Source organism: Fomitiporia mediterranea (assembly GCF_000271605.1).
Source record: "Fomitiporia mediterranea MF3/22 unplaced genomic scaffold FOMMEscaffold_1, whole genome shotgun sequence".
Lineage (NCBI taxonomy): Eukaryota > Fungi > Basidiomycota > Agaricomycetes > Hymenochaetales > Hymenochaetaceae > Fomitiporia > Fomitiporia mediterranea.
In genome coordinates, this window is record NW_006760386.1 from 4,649,069 (window position 1) to 4,655,917 (window position 6,849).

The following is a 6,849-nucleotide window of genomic DNA, read 5'->3' on the forward strand; positions in this document are numbered from 1 at the left end:
ATTGTACAGTCTCTTTACTCCTTTCCTTTCCCCTTATGATCTTTAATATCTTTATTTGAATATCTAATGATTCGATTAGCAAGACCTTGCAAGACAGTAACCCTACAATCATGAGCTAGGTCAATAATATCCTTTGTAGTAAGAAAGGTAATATTGTCCAGACACATAATCTCGTTCTGCTCGAATACATCAGCCAGTACCATATAGTCATAACCATCCTGACCACGATCCTGACAAGTCATGCATGTGTAGAGCCAGTCCCAAACCTTCTGATAGAGTATTCCTTCAGATGGCAGTATAACAGGTTGAGAGAGACTATCCTGAATTGTTACACTAACACTACTCTCAACATCTGCAAGATCACCCATGTTATCACCTACAGCCTTTTCTCGAGCCTTGGATGGTTTGATATAGTCTATAATCTTGAGTTGCTCAGGCACATCTTTGGCTGTAACACCTTTAACACTGTTACTCTTCACAATTATTAGCTTTAAAAACAGTTCAGTATTTAGTGACTCACAAGAAGTTGTGTGTGAGTTGTCAAGTGATTGTTTGTATACAATTTGTGTTTACTATAGTATGTCTTGTAGCATGTCTGACTGTACTTTTGACAATAGAAGTTTGCCTCTATCTCCTGAAGCTTTTCAGCAATAATAGACAGTATAAATGTCTTTACATTGTTTGAGTTTGACCAAGAGTCAGATACTTTAGTTTCATTAGTCTTACAACTTGTAGCCTTTGAAGCCTACTTGTTCATTATTAGTAAATAGTTTTTAAAGAAATAAAGAAAAGACTACTTGAAATTTATCATTAATGTTAGTAAGGATGATTGGACATGATACAGTACCCCCCTACTTCTTCTTCTACTGTACATCCATGTATTCTTTGTATTGAGAGAACAGTTTTACATAATTGTTGTCATTTTCCAGATAATGTGGAACCATTTTCAGACCAGTTTGTTTACACTATAGGGCTTCATACACAAGAGAAATATGACTCCTAGGTGTTTTCATAATATCCTCTGTTTGATGTAGAAGAACACAAAACCTCTAGGACTTGCATATGGTCAGGTCACATACTGTATGACTATCAGAGACCTGAATAACAATCTTTGTGTCTTGAGAAGACTGACTCAGTCTTTGAGTCTGAGTAGCTGATGATACAGCCTGGCCAGATTTACAAACAGCTGATACAGTTATCAATTAGCTAGTAATAACAAGTAGTGGATATGAATACATACTAGTAATGTCAAACTCTTCATCATCCAAGACTTCATCCAAGTCAAACTCTTCCCTATCATCTTCTCTGGCTTTATCATTATTACTACCTATTACTACTAATGAAGCTGTACAAGTCAATTCAAGCTCTAACAGTTCTTCAGCATAGAGATCAACACTATCATCAGGTAGATCAACAACTTCATCAACAATCTCAACAGACTTATCATAAATTAGTATAGTAACAATGTAATAGAATGAGGAAAGCTTACCTGAATACTAGGAGTAATGTTGTTTACTGTAGGCTGTATATTTGCTGAGTCTGTAGCAACTTTACAGGGTTGTCCAGGGCCATGCTTGACACCAGCCTTTGGTTCATTAGCTTGACCTTCTTTCAGTACATCTGACATTTTATGCTTGATCTATAAATGAAGTAAGATATGTAAAAAATAGAGTAGTTAGAATGAATACATACTGTAGGGATACTTTCAGGAGGCACAGAATCTGACTGACTGTCAAGCATAGTGTTTGTAAGCTTTTGAGAGTGTCCAGGCAGACGTTTCACTTGTACAGAGCCTATTAGCTTGCTTTCCTTTGCTTGAGCAGCTTTACATGCTTTTATTAAAGGTATCTTCCTATGTGTCAGTTTTTCTGTAGACAATTCAAGGCTAGTGGATTCAGGCAGTATGATGGAAGGAAACACACTAGGGTATAGAGTGTAGTCAGGCTTTGAGAGCTCAATGTCATGTTTGTAGAATGGTACCAAAGCCTGTTTTCTGAAAAGTCAGTAGAATTACCAAAAGTACCTTGATTGGACTGATCTGAGCACTCAGCAACTCTAACATTCATATAGGGTTGTGTAACTGTTTGTTCAGTTTGTTTTGACCCTCCTCCCCTTACTGCCCTACATTACTAGCTTGTTTATTAAAGCTTGAATTAGTATTTTTCCTAAAGCATTAGAAGGTGTGTTGTAAATACTCATCTCAGGTATACACTGTCTAATTCCTATTATAGGAATGGCAGTACTACAGGATATACATACTACCATAGTTTGAATGCATCATATTTGCAACATACTAGTTACTCAAATATTGTTTTATTTGAACATACTATCATTGACTGTCTATCATATTTTGAGGACATGGTCAGAAGGAGGTAGTGTTACAAAGACAAAATCAATCAGAGGATGGCCATAAGCACTTGATTACAATGACACAGGGGTAAAACCAAAAAAATCACACATTACACTTGTTAGCATCAAGTAACATGTAAATTGAATCTTATAGCTCCTCCTGGGTGCCTTAGAGTTTCAGAATGATACTTACCTTGACAAGCTAAAGAATATTATAGAGTAACAATGTAGGATCAAGTGTTCAGAGTCAACAATCTGGAGAATGTTAAGGAGGGTGGGTTTCACATTAAAGAAGGTTAGTAAATACAATTTACTTACTTTAATATCTATTTAACTGATACAGTGTAGATAAGTAAACAGGCACAGGAGAGAAATAAACAATTGCAAGCAGAATTCAAGGTGTATATGACCCTGAATTACAAGGTGGATCAGCTCATATTTGTCAATGAAAGTGCTTGTGATTGGCAAGCTTACATGCAAGACAAAGCATAGGCATTAGAGGGTCTACATACAGTCTGTAAGGTATTCTTCATGAGAGGAAAGAGGTGAGAAATCTGAAAATCTGTATATAGAGAATAATTACTCACCATCCAAACAAAAATACTCTGTTTTGCCTAGTATTACAATTGATGGGATTGTTGACTGTACTATCATTAAGGGGTCTTTTAATGCTGAACACTTTACCAAATTCATTAAGAGCCTGTTGGATCATTGTCAGCTGTTTCCTGGTCCAAGATCTGTTATTATAATGGATAATTGTGCTATACACAAAGCACTGGAAGTCTGTAGAATTATTGAAGACAGGTATGCATTTCAAGAGAAATAGGTCCATATAACCTGCTCACAAATAATCAGGAGTGTGAAGCTTGAGTTTCTGCCTCCTTACTCACTAGACTTCAATCTGATTGAGCTAGCATTCTTACTCTTGAAAAGCCAACTTTGTTAGGAAGGAAAAATCACTTAAGATGATACTAGTAATGATTTCAGGGTATATGAACAGCTATATTGTGTGATCTATACAATAACTCCTGCACAGGCCAGGAGTTTCTTCCATCATTGTGGTTACGTTTGACACACCTTGTACTCTTATCATGCAAGCCATCAAATATCATAGTCTTTACATAATATATGAAAAGCATCCTGCAAGACAGATCAACACAACCAGACCTTCAAGAATCAATCAAACTGTACTGAGCTGCTCTGATTTTTGGCAGCAGTATTACCTGGAAGCACATAATCCATTCTGGCACACTGGATACTGTTAATACATTACAGTAGGGACAGTGTGATGGGCATGGTAGACAAGAACAATACAACTGCCCTGGCAACCTTTAAGAATTGATTGAACTGTACTGTACTGCTCTGAAATTAGACATAGGTAGTACTGTGAGCTATCTTGCTGAATGAGAAGACCCTCCTGACCTGTGCACACTGGATATGAGTATTACAAACAGGTGTATTCAGTATAACAACTAACCAGATATTGAGAATACAGAGTCCAGACATACTAGGGATCTTGAAGGACCAATCAAACTGTACTGTACTGTTCTGAATTAGTTGTAAGTATCATCCTACTGTATTAGCAAAGCTGTCTGATCTGTGCACTCTAGATACTGACAATACAAACCAGTGAGTACAGGACAACAACAAGGTAGGATAATGATAGGACAGACACACTAGGGACCTTAAAGAATTGATCAAACTGTACTGTGCCATTCTGAATTAGTTGTAGGTACCATCCTACTGTATTAGCAAAGCTGTCTGATCTGCACACCCTAGATACTGACAATACAAACCAGTGAGTACAGGATGATGGACAAGGCAGGATAATAATAGGATAGACATACTAGGGACCTTAAAGAATCAATCAAACTGCACTGTGCTGTTCTAGACAGTTGAATACATGTATATATATATATTGTATTCTACTATTTGAAGTAGTCTAGGGGCATGTGAACGGGTTATCTTACACTGGCAGAAGCAAGAAGTTGGAATCACTGAGCAGTAGTTAGTAGTCAAAGTATTGTACCAAAATCACACCCTGACTGGGAAGGGAAGTGCCGGACTTATGGCATACATTGTTGGCAAATAATGTTACTACAAACTTTTACTTCAGTCATGTGGCTTTCAGCTTTTACTACAGACACACAGGCATGTGACCTTCAGCTTTTACTACCAACTCACAGCTATTCAAGGGCTACATTCTTCCTTCAGAACCTCTCAAACCATCTGTTAGCTAACAAACAGAGAGTGACAGGACCAACAGGTTCGAAAATTGGTAGGAGAATGTCAGCAATTCCTCAGGAGGTTGTACAGCATGTCTGTATCAAACTTGATGGCAACTGGGAGGAGATTGTATGTGTCTACAGGATATGGGGATAGACATTCACCTTCAAAGGTATGACCTTCTGTACACCTGTCTTACTAATGGCCAGACACTCTGTAACTGATTCTCTATTGTTTCAGTCATATTGTAGACAGGGTTCTGTCAAGAGTACCAGCCAATCCAACAGACAAGGAAGGGTCATATCAAACAAGTACTGAATATTGTGTACAACTTGGATCTACAACTCCTGTACATCTTGTGGATATAATGACTTCAGTGGGTTTACTTGAAACCAGAAATGACAACAAGGAGGAATTTCTCTTCATAGTCACCTTCTTACTAAGATATTGATGTTTGCTGTTCTTTTAGATAATCAGAGAACTGAGCAAGAGCTGTCAAGATCACCAAAGAGAACCCTTGCATTGCTTGATTTGTTAGGAACACTTTTAATACAAACTTCTTCAGATCTCCAGTACTGACAGCACAACCTTGTGCCTTCCAGATAGCAGTCTGAAGACTTGTTGAGCTCAAAAATATCGATTTGCCATCTCATACTGTAGATCAGCTGAGGACTGGACAATGCTTGGACATATTGTTGAAAGCCTAATGGAAGAGGACATTACACATAGTATGTCCCCTATTTTCTAGGCATGTCTTGTTACACTCAACCTATTTCTGGAATACAACAAACTTAGGACCTTTACATTATGTGCCCCTGCTTGCTAACATTGAGCTGTTACTCTGTGCACTGTAAGAAGAGCCTGGTCCTTACAGTGTATTCGTCCATTGTTTGATGTTTGCTTTTCAGTACACAGAATTCCATTGACAGAAGTCAGTCAGTGATGTGAGGAACACTGTATTGGATCTCACATCCATGTTTGTTTGAACATGAGCTTACTCTGAGGGCATAGTAGAGTGTTTTACTAGAAGCACATCTGTGTTTTGTCAGAATGAGTGCTGCAAAATCGAGTTATGTGTTACTTGTATGTGTAAATACATGAGGACAATCAATACAAGCACTGTTGAACTGTTAGATCATATACATAAGTAATCATAGTTTATAAATGTCAAATTTTCTTAGTAAACCACTATCCCAATATTCAACAGTAGTCTCCTACAAGTCAAAGTCCTATAGATAATACAAAGATGCATTAGATAAATAAAGACAGTAAATGAAAGTGCTTACATGTGTGTTACTATTATACATAATATGGACACTACTGAGTTTTCACCCTCTAGCATTACTGTACTGGACAAGGAGATGGTTGTAACAGTCCCTGTGTACTAATGTATTTGAATACACAGAGTTTCTAGAAGGACCACTTATAGTGAGAAAGTGAATGATGAAATAGAAATTGGTACATACTGAATTACACTAACACTAATTGCTAAGAACCAACCTGGATCCCTCAGTTTAAGCTTGTGTGCTACTACAGTTGCTGCCACTTTGCATTTAGGACACATCTCAGACTATTTCTTTGAATAGGTTATTGGTGGGTTCCATTCTAGTTGAATTGTTTACAGAAACAACTAGGACCTAGGGCTATTACAGAGCTTCAACAGAGCAGAACCAGTAGCTGACAATGAGCAAGTCATAGAACAGTAGCAAGTGTGTCAGAACAACATACTGTCACTGTGACTTGGCAGTTAAGGAGGTGCAGTCTCTCCTTTGCTACACTCCTAGGTAGCTAGTACTAAAGAGTGTGTCAGTCTAGTACTAAAGAGCACATTAGTCTATCTAACAGTATATATAGAAATGGATCCTACAGATCAATCATTAATGGATCAGTAGTGGTAGTGTAGACAGAGATTAGTAATACCTTCCTGTCCTATCTTGACAAAGATCTGTATCCTACCTCAAAGACAAAGAGCCAAGTACAGTGTCAACTGTTTAGGATGTTACAACCTAACAGAGTTCAGCCATCTTTGTACAGTTTTCAAGCAATCATCAATAGTTGCTGATTAAGAGGAAGGTCATCATCCTAGACTGTATCTGAAGATTCAACCTTAAGAGCAATAGTCTTGCTAGTTAGTGTCTTGACAAAGATCTGTATACAACCACAAAGACAGTTCTCCACTGTGTTAATCACATCCTGTCTCTACTAGATAGGCTATACTTCAGTACTAGCTCACATTAAAGGATATTCTCCCTGATATGGGCATTGTTGTAACTG